This window comes from Harmonia axyridis, chromosome 6 (genome assembly GCF_914767665.1).
Source record: "Harmonia axyridis chromosome 6, icHarAxyr1.1, whole genome shotgun sequence".
Taxonomy (NCBI): domain Eukaryota; kingdom Metazoa; phylum Arthropoda; class Insecta; order Coleoptera; family Coccinellidae; genus Harmonia; species Harmonia axyridis.
In genome coordinates, this window is record NC_059506.1 from 12,368,391 (window position 1) to 12,386,767 (window position 18,377).

Here is an 18,377-nt window from a genome sequence, read left to right on the forward strand (position 1 = left end):
ATTGTTGATTTTCTTGGACTCGGATGTCATGCAGGTAGCTATAATTGCCCACGTGGTAAGGTCAATTGCTGCTGTAACCACAAATTGACGAGTGACTTCTGTTGCTGATTTCATTTGCTTGTTATTTCCATCAATGTCGCTTATTCTAACACTCTTTATCTTATCGCAGAGGGGCGAAATTCCGATACATGTGTCTAAGGATACCGCTCTGCGTTGGGGGACTTTGCTTATTCCCTTTTTCTTTGTTTAATGAACAACTATCCAAGTATGCCATTCCACATTGTTGTTTTCTTGGACCTGAATGTCACGCAGGTAGCTATTCCTCCCACGTGGTAAGGTAAATTGCTGCTGTAACTTCAAATGGACGGCTGATTTCTGTTGTTGATTTCATTTGTTCATTATTTCCTTCAATGTTTCTTATTCTAACACTTTTTATCGTATTGCTGAGGGACGAAAGCTTGACACACGTGCTCTTTGGAAACCACTTTGGTATAAGGGACTGTTCTTATTCCCTTTTTTTTTGTTTGATGCACAATTATTCAAGTAATCCATTCCACATTGTTGATTAACACAATTATTTAACCACAATTTAACCACAATTGGACGGCTGACTTCTGTTGTTGATTTCATTTGTTTGTTTTTTCCTTCAATGTTTCTTATTCTAACACATTTCTTCGTATTACAGACGGACGAGAGCTTGACACACGTGTCTAAGGAAACCACTCTGGTACAAGGGACTGTTTTTATTACCTTTTTTTTTGATTAATGAACAATTATCTAAGTAAGCCATTCCACATTGTTGTTTTCTTGGACTCGGGTGTCACGCAGGTAGCTATAACCTTCCACGTTGTAAGGTCAATTGCTGCTGTAACCACAAACGGACGGCTGACTTCTGTTGTTGATTTCATTTGTTTGTTATTTTCTTCAATGTTTCTCATTCTAACACTTCTCATCATATATCACAGGGACGAAAGCTTGACACTCGTGTCTAAGGAAACCACATTTGTATAAGGAACTGTTCTTATTCTCTTTTTCTTTGTTTAATGAACAATTATCCAAGTATGCCATTCCACATTGTTGTTTTCTTGGACTCGGATGTCAAGCAGGTAGCTAAAATCTTCCACGTGGTAAGGTCAATTGCTGCTGTAACCACAAATGGACGGCTGCCTTCTGTTGATGATTTCATTTGTTTGTTATTTCCTTCAATGTTGCATATTCTAAAACTTTTTATCTTATTGAAGAGGAGCGAAAGCTTGAGACACTTGTCAAAGGAAACCACGTTGGTATGAGGGACTGTTCTATTCCTTTTTTTTTGTTTGTTGAACAATTATCCAAGTAAGCCATTCCACATTGTTGTTTTTTTGAACTCGGATGTCACGCAGGTAGCTATAACCTCCCACGTGGTGAGGTCAATTGCTGATGTAACCACAAATGGACGGCTGCCTTCTGTTGTTGATTTCATCTGTTTGTTATTTCCTTAAATGTTGCTTATTCCAACACATTTCATCGTATTGCGGAGAGACGAAAGCTTGACACACGTGTCTAAGGAAACCACTTTGGTATGAGGGTCTGTTCTTATTCTCTTTGTTTTTATAGAACAATTATCCAAGTAAGCCATTCCGCATTGTTGATTTTCTTGGACTCGGATGTCATGCAGGTAGCTATAATTGCCCACGTGGTAAGGTCAATTGCTGCTGTAACCACAAATTGACGAGTGACTTCTGTTGCTGATTTCATTTGCTTGTTATTTCCATCAATGTCGCTTATTCTAACACTTTTTATCTTATCGCAGAGGGGCGAAATTCCGATACATGTGTCTAAGGAAACCGCTCTGCGTTGGGGGACTTTGCTTATTCCCTTTTTCTTTGTTTAATGAACAACTATCCAAGTATGCCATTCCACATTGTTGTTTTCTTGGACCTGGATGTCACGCAGGTAGCTATTCCTCCCACGTGGTAAGCTCAATTGCTGCTGTAACTTCAAATGGACGGCTGATTTCTGTTGTTGATTTCATTTGTTCATTATTTCCTTCAATGTTTCTTATTCTAACACTTTTTATCGTATTGCTGAGGGACGAAAGCTTGACACACGTGCTCTTAGGAAACCACTTTGGTATAAGGGACGAATTTAATCACAATTGGACGGCTGACTTCTGTTGTTGATTTCATTTGTTTGTTTTTTCCTTCAATGTTTCTTATTCTAACACATTTCATCGTTTACAGACGGACGAGAGCTTGACACACGTGTCTAAGGAAACCACTCTGGTATAAGGGACTGTTCTTATTACCTTTTTTTTTTGATTAATGAACAATTATCTAAGTAAGCCATTCCACATTGTTATTTTCTTGGACTCGGGTGTCACGCAGGTAGCTATAACCTTCCACGTTGTAAGGTCAATTGCTGCTGTAACCACAAATGGACGGCTGACTTCTGTTGTTGATTTCATTTGTTTGTTATTTTCTTCAATGTTTCTCATTCTAACACTTCTCATCATATATCACAGGGACTAAAGCTTGACACTCGTGTCTAAGGAAACCACGTTGGTATAAGGAACTGTTCTTATTCTCTTTTTCTTTGTTTAATGAACAGTTATCTAAGTATGCCATTCCACATTGTTGTTTTCTTGGACTCGGGTGTCAAGCAGGTAGCTATAACCTTCCACGTGGTAAGGTCAATTGCTGCTGTAACCACAAATGGATGGCTGACTTCTGTTGATGATTTCATTTGTTTGTTATTTCCTTCAATGTTGCTCATTCTAACACTTTTCATTTTATTGCAGAGGAACGAAAGCTTGACATTCGTGTCTAAGGAAACCACTTTGGTATAAGGGACTGTTCTATTCCTTTTTTTTTTGTTTGATGAACAATTATCTAAGTAAGCCATTCCACATTGTTGTTTTTTTGAACTCGGATGTCACGCAGGTAGCTATAACCTCCCACGTGGTGAGGTCAATTGCTGCTGTAACCACAAATGGACGGCTGCCTTCTGTTGTTGATTTCATCTGTTTGTAATTTCCTTAAATGTTGCTTATTCCAACACTTTTCATCGTATTGCGGAGGGACGAAAGCTTGACACACGTGTCTAAGGAAACCACTCTGGTACAAGGGACTGTTTTTATTACCTTTTTTTTTGATTAATGAACAATTATCTAAGTAAGCCATTCCACATTGTTGTTTTCTTGGACTCGGGTGTCACGCAGGTAGCTATAACCTTCCACGTTGTAAGGTCAATTGCTGCTGTAACCACAAACGGACGGCTGACTTCTGTTGTTGATTTCATTTGTTTGTTATTTTCTTCAATGTTTCTCATTCTAACACTTCTCATCATATATCACAGGGACGAAAGCTTGACACTCGTGTCTAAGGAAACCACATTTGTATAAGGAACTGTTCTTATTCTCTTTTTCTTTGTTTAATGAACAATTATCCAAGTATGCCATTCCACATTGTTGTTTTCTTGGACTCGGATGTCAAGCAGGTAGCTAAAATCTTCCACGTGGTAAGGTCAATTGCTGCTGTAACCACAAATGGACGGCTGCCTTCTGTTGATGATTTCATTTGTTTGTTATTTCCTTCAATGTTGCATATTCTAAAACTTTTTATCTTATTGAAGAGGAGCGAAAGCTTGAGACACTTGTCAAAGGAAACCACGTTGGTATGAGGGACTGTTCTATTCCTTTTTTTTTGTTTGTTGAACAATTATCCAAGTAAGCCATTCCACATTGTTGTTTTTTTGAACTCGGATGTCACGCAGGTAGCTATAACCTCCCACGTGGTGAGGTCAATTGCTGATGTAACCACAAATGGACGGCTGCCTTCTGTTGTTGATTTCATCTGTTTGTTATTTCCTTAAATGTTGCTTATTCCAACACATTTCATCGTATTGCGGAGAGACGAAAGCTTGACACACGTGTCTAAGGAAACCACTTTGGTATGAGGGTCTGTTCTTATTCTCTTTGTTTTTATAGAACAATTATCCAAGTAAGCCATTCCGCATTGTTGATTTTCTTGGACTCGGATGTCATGCAGGTAGCTATAATTGCCCACGTGGTAAGGTCAATTGCTGCTGTAACCACAAATTGACGAGTGACTTCTGTTGCTGATTTCATTTGCTTGTTATTTCCATCAATGTCGCTTATTCTAACACTTTTTATCTTATCGCAGAGGGGCGAAATTCCGATACATGTGTCTAAGGAAACCGCTCTGCGTTGGGGGACTTTGCTTATTCCCTTTTTCTTTGTTTAATGAACAACTATCCAAGTATGCCATTCCACATTGTTGTTTTCTTGGACCTGGATGTCACGCAGGTAGCTATTCCTCCCACGTGGTAAGCTCAATTGCTGCTGTAACTTCAAATGGACGGCTGATTTCTGTTGTTGATTTCATTTGTTCATTATTTCCTTCAATGTTTCTTATTCTAACACTTTTTATCGTATTGCTGAGGGACGAAAGCTTGACACACGTGCTCTTAGGAAACCACTTTGGTATAAGGGACGAATTTAATCACAATTGGACGGCTGACTTCTGTTGTTGATTTCATTTGTTTGTTTTTTCCTTCAATGTTTCTTATTCTAACACATTTCATCGTTTACAGACGGACGAGAGCTTGACACACGTGTCTAAGGAAACCACTCTGGTATAAGGGACTGTTCTTATTACCTTTTTTTTTTGATTAATGAACAATTATCTAAGTAAGCCATTCCACATTGTTGTTTTCTTGGACTCGGGTGTCACGCAGGTAGCTATAACCTTCCACGTTGTAAGGTCAATTGCTGCTGTAACCACAAATGGACGGCTGACTTCTGTTGTTGATTTCATTTGTTTGTTATTTTCTTCAATGTTTCTCATTCTAACACTTCTCATCATATATCACAGGGACGAAAGCTTGACACTCGTGTCTAAGGAAACCACGTTGGTATAAGGAACTGTTCTTATTCTCTTTTTCTTTGTTTAATGAACAGTTATCTAAGTATGCCATTCCACATTGTTGTTTTCTTGGACTCGGGTGTCAAGCAGGTAGCTATAACCTTCCACGTGGTAAGGTCAATTGCTGCTGTAACCACAAATGGATGGCTGACTTCTGTTGATGATTTCATTTGTTTGTTATTTCCTTCAATGTTGCTCATTCTAACACTTTTCATTTTATTGCAGAGGAACGAAAGCTTGACATTCGTGTCTAAGGAAACCACTTTGGTATAAGGGACTGTTCTATTCCTTTTTTTTTTGTTTGATGAACAATTATCTAAGTAAGCCATTCCACATTGTTGTTTTTTTGAACTCGGATGTCACGCAGGTAGCTATAACCTCCCACGTGGTGAGGTCAATTGCTGCTGTAACCACAAATGGACGGCTGCCTTCTGTTGTTGATTTCATCTGTTTGTAATTTCCTTAAATGTTGCTTATTCCAACACTTTTCATCGTATTGCGGAGGGACGAAAGCTTGACACACGTGTCTAAGGAAACCACTTTGGTATGAGGGTCTGTTCTTATTCCCTTTGTTTTTATGGAACAATTATCCAAGTAAGCCATTCCGCATTGTTTATTTTCTTGGACTCGGATGTCACGCAGGTAGCTATAATTGCCCACGTGGTAAGTTCAATTGCTGCTGTAACCACAAATGGACGGCTGACTTCTGTTGTTGATTTCATTTGTTTGTTTTTTCCTTCAATGTTTCTTATTCTAACACTTTTCATCGTATTACAGACGGACGAGAGCTTGACACACGTGTCTAGGGAAACCACTTTGGTATAAGGGACTGTTCTTATTCCCTTTTTTTTGTTTATTCAACAATTATCCAAGTAAGCCATTCCACATTGTTGTTTTTTTGGACTCGGATGTCACGCAGGTAGCTATAACCTCATACGTATTGAGGTCAATTGCTGCTGTAACAACAAATGGACGGCTGACTTCTGTTGTTGATTTCATTTGTTTCTCACTTTTCATCTCATTGCAGATGAACGGAAGCTTTACATTCGTGTCTAAGGAAACCACTTTGGTATAAGGGACTGTTCTATTCCTTTTTTTGGTTTAATGAACAATTATCCGAGTAAACCTTTCCACATTGTTGTTTTCTTGGACTCGGGTGTCAAGCAGGTAGCTATAACCTTCCACGTGGTAAGGTCAATTGCTGCTGTAACCACAAATGGATGGCTGACTTCTGTTGATGATTTCATTTGTTTGTTATTTCCTTCAATGTTGCTCATTCTAACACTTTTCATCTTATTGCAGAGGAACGAAAACTTGACATTCGTGTCTAAGGAAACCACTTTGGTATAAGGGACTGTTCTATTCCTTTTTTTTTGTTTGATGAACAATTATCCAAGTAAGCCATTCCACATTGTTGTTTTTTTGAACTCGGATGTCACACAGGTAGCGATAACCTCCCACGTGGTGAGGTCAATTGCTGCTGTAACCACAAATGGACGGCTGCCTTCTGTTGTTGATTTAATCTGTTTGTTATTTCCTTAAATGTTGCTTATTCCAACACTTTTCATCGTATTGCGGAGGGACGAAAGCTTGACACACGTGTCTAAGGAAACCACTTTGGTATGAGGGTCTGTTCTTATTCCCTTTGTTTTTATGGAACAATTATCCAAGTAAGCCATTCCGCATTGTTGATTTTCTTGGACTCGGATGTCACGCAGGTAGCTATAACCTCATACGTGGTGAGGTCAATTGCTGCTGTAACCACAAATGGACGGCTGACTTCTGTTGTTGATTTCATTTGTTTGTTACTTCCTTCAATGTTCCTTATTCTAACACTTTTTATTTTATTGTAGAGGGGCGAAATCTCGACACACGTCTAAGTATAGCACTTCCCTGGACGGCTGACTTATGTTGTTCATTTTATCTGTTTGTTATTTCCTTCAATGTTTTTTATTCTAACACTTTTCATCGTATTACAGACGGATGAGAGCTTGACACACGTGTCTAGGGAAACCCTTTGGTATAAGAGACTGTTCTTATTTCCTTTTTTCTTGTTGGATGAGCAATTATCCAAGTAAGCCATTCCACATTGTTGTTTTTTTGGACTCGGATGTCACGCAGGTAGCAATAATTGCCCACGTGATAAGGTCAATTGCTGCTGTAACCACAAATGGATGGCTGACTTCTGATGTTGATTCCATTTGTTTGTTACTTCCTTCAATGTTCCTTATTCTAACACTTTTTATCTTATTGTGGAGGGGCGAAATCTCGACACACACGTCTAAGTATAGCACTTCCCTGGACGGCTGACTTATGTTGTTCATTTTATCTGTTTGTTATTTCCTTCAATCTTGCTTATTCTAACACTTTTCATCTTATTGCAGACGAACGAAAGCTTGACATTCGTGTCAAAGGAAACCACTTTGGTATAAGGGACTGTTCTATTCCTTTTTTTTTGTTTGATGAACAATTATGCAAGTAAGCCATTCCACATTGTTGTTTTTTTGGACTCGGATGTCACGCAGGTAGCTATAACCTCCCACGTGCTAAGGTCAATTGCTGCTGTAACCACAAATGGACGGCTGCCTTCTGTTGTTGATTTCATCTGTTTGTTATTTCCTTAAATGTTGCTTATTCCAACACTTTTCATCGTATTGCGGAGGGACGAAAGCTTGACACACGTGTCTAAGGAAACCACTTTGGTATGAGGGTCTGTTCTTATTCCCTTTGTTTTTATGGAACAATTATCCAAGTAAGCCATTCCGCATTGTTGATTTTCTTGGACTCGGATGTCACGCAGGTAGCTATAATTGCCCACGTGGTGAGGTCAATTGCTGCTGTAACCACAAATGGACGGCTGACTTCTGTTGTTGATTTCATTTGTTTGTTTTTTCCTTCAATGTTTCTTATTCTAACACTTTTCATCGTATTACAGACGGACAAGAGCTTGACACACGTGTCTAGGGAAACCACTTTGGTATAAGGGACTGTTCTTATTTTCTTTTTTTTTTGTTTGATGAACAATTATCCAAGTAAGCCATTCCACATTGTTGTTTTTTTGGACTCGGATGTCACGCAGGTAGCTATAACCTCATACGTGGTGAGGTCAATTGCTGCTGTAACCACAAATGGACGGCTGACTTCTGTTGTTGATTTCATTTGTTTGTTACTTCCTTCAATGTTCCTTATTCTAACACTTTTTATTTTATTGTAGAGGGGCGAAATCTCGACACACACGTCTATGTATAGCACTTCCCTGGACGGCTGACTTATGTTGTTCATTTTATATGTTTGTTATTTCCTTCAATCTTGCTTATTCTAACACTTTTCATCTTATTGCAGACGAACGAACGCTTGACATTCGTGTCTAAGGAAACCACTTTGGTATAAGGGACTGTTCTATTCCTTTTTTTTTTGTTTGATGAACAATTATCCAAGTAAGCCATTCCACATTGTTGTTTTTTTGGACTCGGATGTCACGCAGGTAGCAATAATTGCCCACGTGGTAAGGTCAATTGCTGCTGTAACCACAAATGGATGGCTGACTTCTGATGTTGATTTCATTTGTTTGTTACTTCCTTCAATGTTCTTTATTCTAACACTTTTTATTTTATTGTGGAGGGGCGAAATCTCGACACACACGTCTAAGTATAGCACTTTCCTGGACGGCTGACTTATGTTGTTCATTTTATCTGTTTGTTATTTCCTTCAATCTTGCTTATTCTAACACTTTTCATCTTATTGCAGACGAACGAAAGCTTGACAGTCGTGTCAAAGGAAACCACTTTGGTATAAGGGACTGTTCTATTCCTTTTTTTTGTTTGATGAACAATTATGCAAGTAAGCCATTCCACATTGTTGTTTTTTTGGACTCGGATGTCACGCAGGTAGCTATAACCTCCCACGTGGTAAGGTCAATTGCTGCTGTAACCACAAATTGACGGCTGACTTCTGTTGTTGATTCAATTTGTTTCTTATTTCCTCCAATGTTTCTTATTCTTACACTTTTTATCGTATTGCGGAGGGACGAAAGCTTGACACACGTGTCTAGGGAAACCACTTTGGTATAAGGGACTATTCTTATTTCCTTTTTTTTTGTTTAATGAACAATTATCCAAGTAAGCCATTCCACATTGTTGATTTTCTTCGACTCGGATGTCACGCAGGTAGCTATAACCTCCCACGAGATAAGGTCAATTGCAGCTGTTACCACAATTGGACGGCTGACTTCTGTAGTTGATTTCATTTGTTTGTTATTTCCATCAATGTTTCTCATTCTAACAATTTTCATCATATCAGTGACGGCTCGTCGGGGTCGGCAGGGTCGGCCGGGCCGACCCAAAAATTATCGGGAAATAGAAAATAGTTCTAGATATTCAATTCATTCAAACTCAATCGGAGTTATCGATTTCGATATCCAAATTCCCTCGGTAATGAATATTTCCACTTATAACAGGAAAATATAACTTATACCGGCCAATATTTTCTTTCGGACCCACCTAATATTCGATTTCCAAAGCATCCAGCGTTGTTATTCCCTTTCATAAATTGTAACAAACCACAATCGTAAATGGTTACTTTTCGTAACATCACCCCAAACAAGTTATTCCAGAATTGTACGTAACACCGTAACATTAGGTCTGAAATGTAACACAAATGTTACAATTATACAATTGCAACTCCTGGAATGTCACTGAAAGCATCTCATCACGTTAGGTCGGCCAAGAGCCGATGGCGGAACCAGCGCTACCGAGAGCGCTACGTAAAGGAAAAGATACTACGACATACGCCCAGAATACGTCCACTCAGTAGAACGGCACAACAACTCGATGTTAGGTCGCTTCCCAATACACAGGGTCGGCTGGCCGGTTATCCTATTGCAGAGCGTCAAGCAGCAACTTTTCACAGTTTATTTCAAATATTTGATAATTAAATGAATGGTTAATTATGAGACATTATGTCTTAATCAGAAAAGAACTTATTTATGCCGTTCGATAGTAGCTATTGATTTTCAGATCATGAAAATATAATTAATATATTCAAATGAATGGTTGATTATGGGATATAACGTCTTAATCAGAAAAAAATTTATTTATGCCGTTCGATAGTAGTTAGGTATTGATTTTCTGATCATGTACTGGGACAATGCTATCTTCGGCAATTCAAATATGCTGAATGGTATTACGGAATTCATTTTCTCAAATAATGTTGTTTCCGATGTTCCTGAATTATATAAGTTATTTTGTATGATTTTGTCCCTGCCACCAACATCCGCGTCAGTAGAAAGAAGTTTTTCAGCGCTCAAAAGAATAAAATCTTTCAGTAGGAACATGATGTCTCAAGACCGTTTAAATAACCTGGCACTGATATCAATCGAAAGAGGTTTAGTTAAAGAACTAGCCAGAGGAAACATTTTTTTCGAGAAAATAATTGATGACTTGGCGACAAAGAAAGATCGTCGAATTGATTTGATCTATAAAAATGAATAAAGGGTACGCAAGCTCATACATTTTCGACCAGAATACATGCGGTCATTTCCACAATATTTTTTGTGGTCTTTATAAGATTTTTTTATATTTTATACATTTATTTATATGTTTTCGTGAGAGGTTTTCTCTATGTTTATTCAAATATATATATTTTATGTTGATAATTGAATATTTAATTATTTCTGTTTTTTCAAGAGTTTCATTTTATTTCAGTTTTCATTGATTTGAGAACTACATTTTTATATTGGGTTATAATAGGGCTATTCTAGGTGAGGTTTCCCATTAAAAACAAAAAACCAACGCGTCCTCTTGGGTGACGTGGAAATCTATTTGTTTATATATATTTATTTATATAGTTATAAGTATGATAAGGGGTGTGGGAAAATTTATATATATATATATATATATCAACAATTTTAATTCCCAATATACAACAATAGTTATAAGTATGATAAGGGGTGTGGGAAAATTGATAAGTGTTATAATTTCACTCTTCTTTATTTCATTTAGTCGACGTTTCGATCCCGATGGGGACCTTCTTCAGGACTCTACAATAGCAATAGAAAACAGTCAAAAACATGGCAACCACAAAACATGTAAAAATAGTACATACCGAAATACAGAGTTGTAAAGATCTTATTTGAACACAAATCAATAGCTCTCAAGAAAGCAATGAACAAGAACATCAACAAATTTAGCGAAAAAAGATCTGATATTTCGTTAGCACAAGAGTAGAAATCAATTATCATATGTAAATAAGGTAAATAGAATAATCAACAAAATGAGAGGTTGTCAAAAATGTTGTCAACCAGACTTGCCACAGAATACACGCACATGACAAATGAAACATAGAATAGCATTAAATCACACCTGGTCGCAGTAATTCACTCTCACCGAACTCAGAACAATTGCGATTATTGAAAGACTCCATGAACCGAATCCAATCCCCTCTCACAGAAATAGTCCGGAACACAGATTTCATTATTACGTTATCCCGACTGTAGAACTTGTGAAAATATTCATTCCATTTGATCCATCCAATTCACTGCCACCAAACTGGTCATAATGAATCAAATAAGTATAGATGGATATGATTCATTATGACCAGTTTGGTGGCAGTGAATTGGATGGATCAAATGGAATGAATATTTTCACAAGTTCTACAGTCGGGATAACGTAATGATGAAATCTGTGTTCCGGACTATTTCTGTGAGAGGGGATTGGATTCGGTTCATGGAGTCTTTCAATAATCGCATTTGTTCTGAGTTCGGTGAGAGTGAATTACTGCGACCAGGTGTGATTTAATGCTATTCTATGTTTCATTTGTCATGTGCGTGTATTCTGTGGCAAGTCTGGTTGACAACATTTTTGACAACCTCTCATTTTGTTGATTATTCTGTTTACCTTATTTACATATGATAATTGATTTCTACTCTTGTGCTAACGAAATATCAGATCTTTTTTCGCTAAATTTGTTGATGTTCTTGTTCATTGCTTTCTTGAGAGCTATTGATTTGTGTTCAAATAAGATCTTTACAACTCTGTATTTCGGTATGTACTATTTTTACATGTTTTGTGGTTGCCATGTTTTTGACTGTTTTTTATTGCTATTGTAGAGTCCTGAAGAAGGTCCCCATCGGGATCGAAACGTCGACTAAATGAAATAAAGAAGAGTGAAATTATAACACTTATCAATTTTCCCACACCCCTTATCATACTTATAACTATATATATATATATATATATATATTTATTATTATATTATTATATTATATTATTTATATTATTATTTACACATATATATATATATATATATATATATATATATATATATATATATATATATATATATATATATATATATATATATATATATATATATATATATATATATATATATATATATATATATATATATATATATATATATATATATATATATAGATTTGTTTGACCGCTTATACAGACCCCAATCGATATACTCTACCGACTTTTCAGTCCAAAACTGACGTTGTCAGACCCGGCTCCGGGTCTGGTAACGTTTAACCATATATTCTTGATCAGGGACGTTCGGGAATGCCAGGGGTAAATTTTCAGCCGGGTGTGAAAAATCGGTGAAACATCATAATATATACAGAAAACTTCAGGGTTCGGCCAGTGCGAGGGCGCTTGTATCGAGGCCAGCACGCTGTATATAATTGATATATTCGATCTACTTCTTCAGACCCTAAATATGACAACGCTGTAGATTGTATATAAACTTAAAACTCACACTCCGCACTGCTTATACAAACCCGGTATATAGGACCGACGTCGATAGAAATCATTTTTTATTTGTTCTTATAGAGCTTGTAAATCGGATATTCCATTTTTCTGATATAAACATCTAAAAACCATACCATTTGAAGGTTATACAAACCCGGTACATTGAATAGACGTCATGAGAATTGAATAGTGATCCTTTCAATTATGAACCTAGCACCCATACTTGAAGAACTTATTGAAACTAATAGTATTCTTCCATGGGAGTCGTTGTAATAAATGCTTTCCTTTAGAGAACGTGGAATTCTGCTTAATGGAACAGAGATACATGAAAATTTTTATAAGTGGTACAAATTTTCTTAATAACTTAAATGAAACGTATAAACTATGATTCCAAATTATACGTGAAGGTTTTTTCATATACCATTCATTTGAATCTGTCCCAAACTTAAAAATCCGAAGTTGTTGGAGCTGTACATCTCACTGGGCACGAAACAGGTTCCGTCATATGTATCCTTCGATAAGGAAGCAATTCGTTCAAAAATATATGAACGTTGAGCCTAGAGTTTGCGAAACACTCATTCTATTGAAAAATTATTTCACGCCTATCAATCAACGAAACTTCGAGAAAAGAGGTTTCATATCTGTTTCCAGAAATTCTTCATAATTTTTCTGCCTATGATTGCACGAAACAAGTGAATGCGGAAACTTCTCTTGAGAAAAAAAAAAGTAAATTGGCCAGATTTCTGGGCTCTTCACGGCCATTATCTGAAACAGAACCTATATCAAAACATTTAATATTCCGGCCAATTTAGAAGGTGTACACTCTGTTTGTGAGGTGCGAATCAAATTTTGCCTCAGATATAAACATTAACTAATGAACTGTTCAAAATAATCATCATTCGTTCTTCATTGCAATAAATATTTGAAATCATAACACAAAAATGTATTTTGTTAGATGTAAATCAGAGAATTTTTCATGGAAAATAACGATTCTTTTTCTTTGAAACATATATTACACTTAATATAAATTATTCATCAAACTTAAAGAATCATCGAAAGTTTTACTTTCACATGGCAAATATATTATTGAAAGCTGTGGACTTCAGATAAGGGAAATTGTCCGTGGCCACCAAGATTTAACAACGTTAGATTTGTTCCTTTGGTCACATTCAAAGAGTATCATTCATCAGTTGAAAAATTTTGAAATAAAATATCCGGCAATAATAAATTCAGAGAACTTGGTGGCCACCAAATTTATATGAAGTTCACAGATTATAATGGATAGGCTTTAGGGTGATTTGCTATGTGGAACTGAAATTTTTTAATTATTTATATAGTTTGATGAGCAATTTATATACCATGTTATCATTATGAAGAGGAAATAAAAAGCGATTTCATTTCTCAAAGGAATTTTTTCGATCGACATTCAAAAACCACAAGATTGTATCACATCTATAATAACTAATAGCAATAAAAAATTATTACACCGATAGATTCTACTGAAAAAAGCGCCTATAGAATGTTATGGGAACTTTTCTTTATACTCCATTTTCAACTTTCTTTTTGTAACTTGAAAACAGATATACAGAAAGGCATACCAAGAAACATATGAATGGACGGACATACAGACGTACGAAAAATGAATCAGACATACGGATGGAATGTCATAAATACATACAGACAAACAGGGATACGGACGGAAGGACAGACAATGAATTTGACCTATGACTTTTAATCAGGGATTCGCAACTCTATCGTTTGAGATAATTTTCGGCTCAATATTCAAAAACGAAAACTTTCCTCGAAAAACGAGCGCGCAAGAACTATTTTTCTCAACTTTAACATTCTGTGTGATTCGAATTAGGAATGCATGTATGAGGTTCTAAGAAAAAATTTAAATTTTTTTGGTTAGGAATAACTTTCGATATAGTTACACCATCTTCCAATCTGTAATGATGGCTCATCGGTGCACATTACTTATTTTAATGAACCTCTCTTTCAACGTCGATACCTATAGAACAAATTATCAGTTGTTTCATAATTTGTATCACTAAAATTAGTGAGGCAATAATAAGTTATTGCTTCGAACCATATCATGAACTGAAGAAATTGTCTCATGGAGTAATCAGAATCTATTCTATTTAAAAATATAATAATAATAATACTCATACCTGTCGCAATTTCTACTATGTAGTTACTGCGCGCGGACATAGTTCCTTCACTTCTCAACACAACTCATACCAATTAAACGATACTACAATGAAACGAAAATTTGGCGCACTTTTGAATATCGAATAAACAAGATCGGACCATTCATGTGAGAAAGCCCCACTCAGTATTTAATTGTTATGGTTAATCAACGTCTCCAGTCCCTCAATGTGGTTGACCGCCGATGAAAGTCAACGATTTCGATATTAGATATTTTATCTTATCTGTATATAAACCTAAAACTAACACTTGGCTACTTATACAAGCCCCGTAAAAACGGCCGTTGTCATGAGAAATGCTCTTTTCGAATTTTCTGTACCAAGCTCGAAAATCATATATTCAAGCTATTTGCATTATATGCAGGTGATGTATGTAAGGAAGGAAAACGACTTCATGATTCGATTCTTGTATGAGAATAAGAAGGTGTAGTTCAAGTTTTTGTCGAAATCAGCCTCATTTCCAAGATACATTCCGGACAGCCCAAATAATGTGTTGGCGAGTTTATGGTGTTTGATATTTGTAACTGCTCTGAATAAACATCGAATACTATTACTCTACATAATGTTCGAAATTATTTTTGTCAAAAAGATATTTCAGATATGTAATTCAACTTTGGAAAAGAATATCGAAAGTGTAGAGTAGATATACTTTTTTTGAAATAAACCGAAGCTGACCGTTTTCAATACAGACACACGAAATCTTAGAATATTTCATTCTATGGTGCACTAACTCATTGATGTGAAATGAGAACTGGAGATATCTAGTGAGACTAGAAAAGTATTGACAATAGATATTTTCTGCGAGAGATATTTTGTCTTCAGAACTGAATGGAAAACCATAACACAGTTGAATTCTTCAAATATATTGTTCAGGAAAACAATTATTGAAGAAAGAGGTTAGGACACCATTTCCATTCTGTATAAACTGTATTTGGATATAAAGTGATCATCTATCTATTTCACAACAACGAAAATCATCTCGCTTTGTACGAACAAAATCGTAAGAGAATGAAAAATTGTTTCGTCATTCGAAAGAAGTCTTTCACGCAGGCGGCAACAGAGGTTAAACTGGTACTTCCAAATTTTTATTGATACGAAAAAAATTCCACTTCGAGTCAAAAATACGATTAAAATTTTCATCTGGATGTTTGTCGCTGATCTCTGAATGCCCTCAACAATTGTTGTTGTTCAAGCGACTTAACGCTTGAAGGAGGTCTAACCTCCGATGCCGTCTGCGTGAAAGAATTTTTTCGGATGACGATACAATTTTTCATTCAGCGTAGATATTGTTCGTTGTTGTGAAATAGATATTTTAATCACTTTATTTCCATATACAGAAGATACTCCTTCTAATTTTCATACAAGAATCAAATCATGAAAACGTTTTCCTTCCTTACATACATAACCTGCATAGAATGTAAATAGCTGAAATATATGATTTTCGAGCTGCGTACAGAAAATTCCGAATGAGTATTTCTCATGACGACGACCGTATTTACTGGGCTTGTATAAAATGCCAAGTGTTAGTTTCAGGTTCATATGCAGAAAGGATGAAATATCTAATATAGAAATAGTTGCCTTTCATTTTCAGCCTACTACATTGAGGGACTGGAGACGTTGATTGGACCATAACAATTATATACAGAGTGGGGCGTTCTCGCATGTCGAATTCGATCTTGTTTATTCGACATTCAAAAGAGCGTGAAATTTTCGGGTTATTGTAGCATCGTTTAACTGGCATAAGTTGTGTTGAGAACTGAAGGAACTATGTCCACGCGGATTGAAATGAATAGTAAAAATTGCGACAGCTATGAGAATTATTATTCAACTATGTAGTGATGAGTATTATTATTATTACAATTTTTTATAGAATAGATTCTGATTACTCCATTAGACAATTTCATTAGTTCATGATATTGTTTGAAGCAATATTTTATTAAAGCCTCACTAATTTTAGTGATACAAATTATTCTTCTTCTTCTTCAACCTGTATTCGTCCACTCCTGGACATAGGTCTCTTTCAACCGCTTCCATGTCTCCCTATCCTGTGCTACGTTTATTCACCTCTTACCAGCAATCCTCCTAATACAAATTATTACTCAACTGAAATCTGTATTGTAGGTATCGACATTGAAAGAGAGGTTCTTAATATTAAGCAATGTGCACCGAAGAGGCATCATTACAGATCGGAAGATAGTGTAAATATATCAGAAGTTCCTAGCCAAGATTATTTTATTTTTTCCCTAGGACCCCATACATGCATTTCTGATTCGAATAACACAGAATGTTAAAGATGAGAAAAATAGTTTTCGTTTTCGCATAATAAGCCGAAAATTATCTCGAACGATGGAGTTCGACTCCCTGATGAAAAATCGTATGTCAAATTCTTTGTTTGTCCTTCCGTCAGTATGCCTGTTTGTGTGTATGTCATTTCATCCGTATGTCTGATTGTTTTTTCATACTTCTGTATGTCCGTCCATTCAAATGTTTCTTGGTCTGCCTTTCTGTATATCTGTGTTAAAGCAACAAGAACTTGAAAATGCAGTATAAAGAATATTTCCCATAACATTTTTATCATTAGTGCTATAGATATGAAACAAAAACATTCTACAGGCGCTTTTTTCATTAGTATCTATTGGTGTAATCATTTTTTATTGCAATTAGTTATTATAGTTATGATACAATCTTGTGATTTTTAAATGTATATCATATAAATTTCTATGAGAAATGAAATTGCTTTCATTTCCCTTTCATAATGCTAACATGATATATAAATTGCTCATCAAACTATATAAATAGTCAAAAAATTCAGTTTCACAAAGCAAATCATCCTAAAGCCTTTCCATTATAATCTGTGAACGTCATATAAATTTGGTGGCCACACAGTTTTCTGAATTAAACATTGCCGAGTATTTTCTTTTCAGAATTTTTCATCTGATAAATGGTGCTCTTCAAATGTGATCAATGGGACAAATCTAACGATGTTAAATTCATAAATTTGGATGCCCAACGATAATTAACATTGTCTGAAGTTGACAATATGATATTTGCCATGTGAAAGTAAAACTTTCGATGATTTTTGAAGTTTGATGAATAATTAATATTTAGTTTTTCATATGTTTCAGAAGGAAGAAAATCGTTATTTTGCATAGAAATATTTCTGATTTACACCTGAAAAAACACGTTTGTATAATGATTTCAAAACTTAATTGCAATGAAAAATGAATGATGACTATTTTGAGCAGTTCAATAATTAATTTATGTTGTATATCTGGGACAAAATTTGATTTTCTCCTCACAAACAGAGTGGGCAAATTTCGATGTTTTCGCACTACAACTTCTAAACCTGAGGTGATAGACAAAATCTGATACCCCATATTCTCGGTCTCTTGTTCTGAGAAACTAACAAGGGTAGAATTCATTTTTGGCCACCTTTTGTTTTCGAGTTATAAGCGAAAATTGGAAAAATGGCGATATCGAAAAACTTTTAC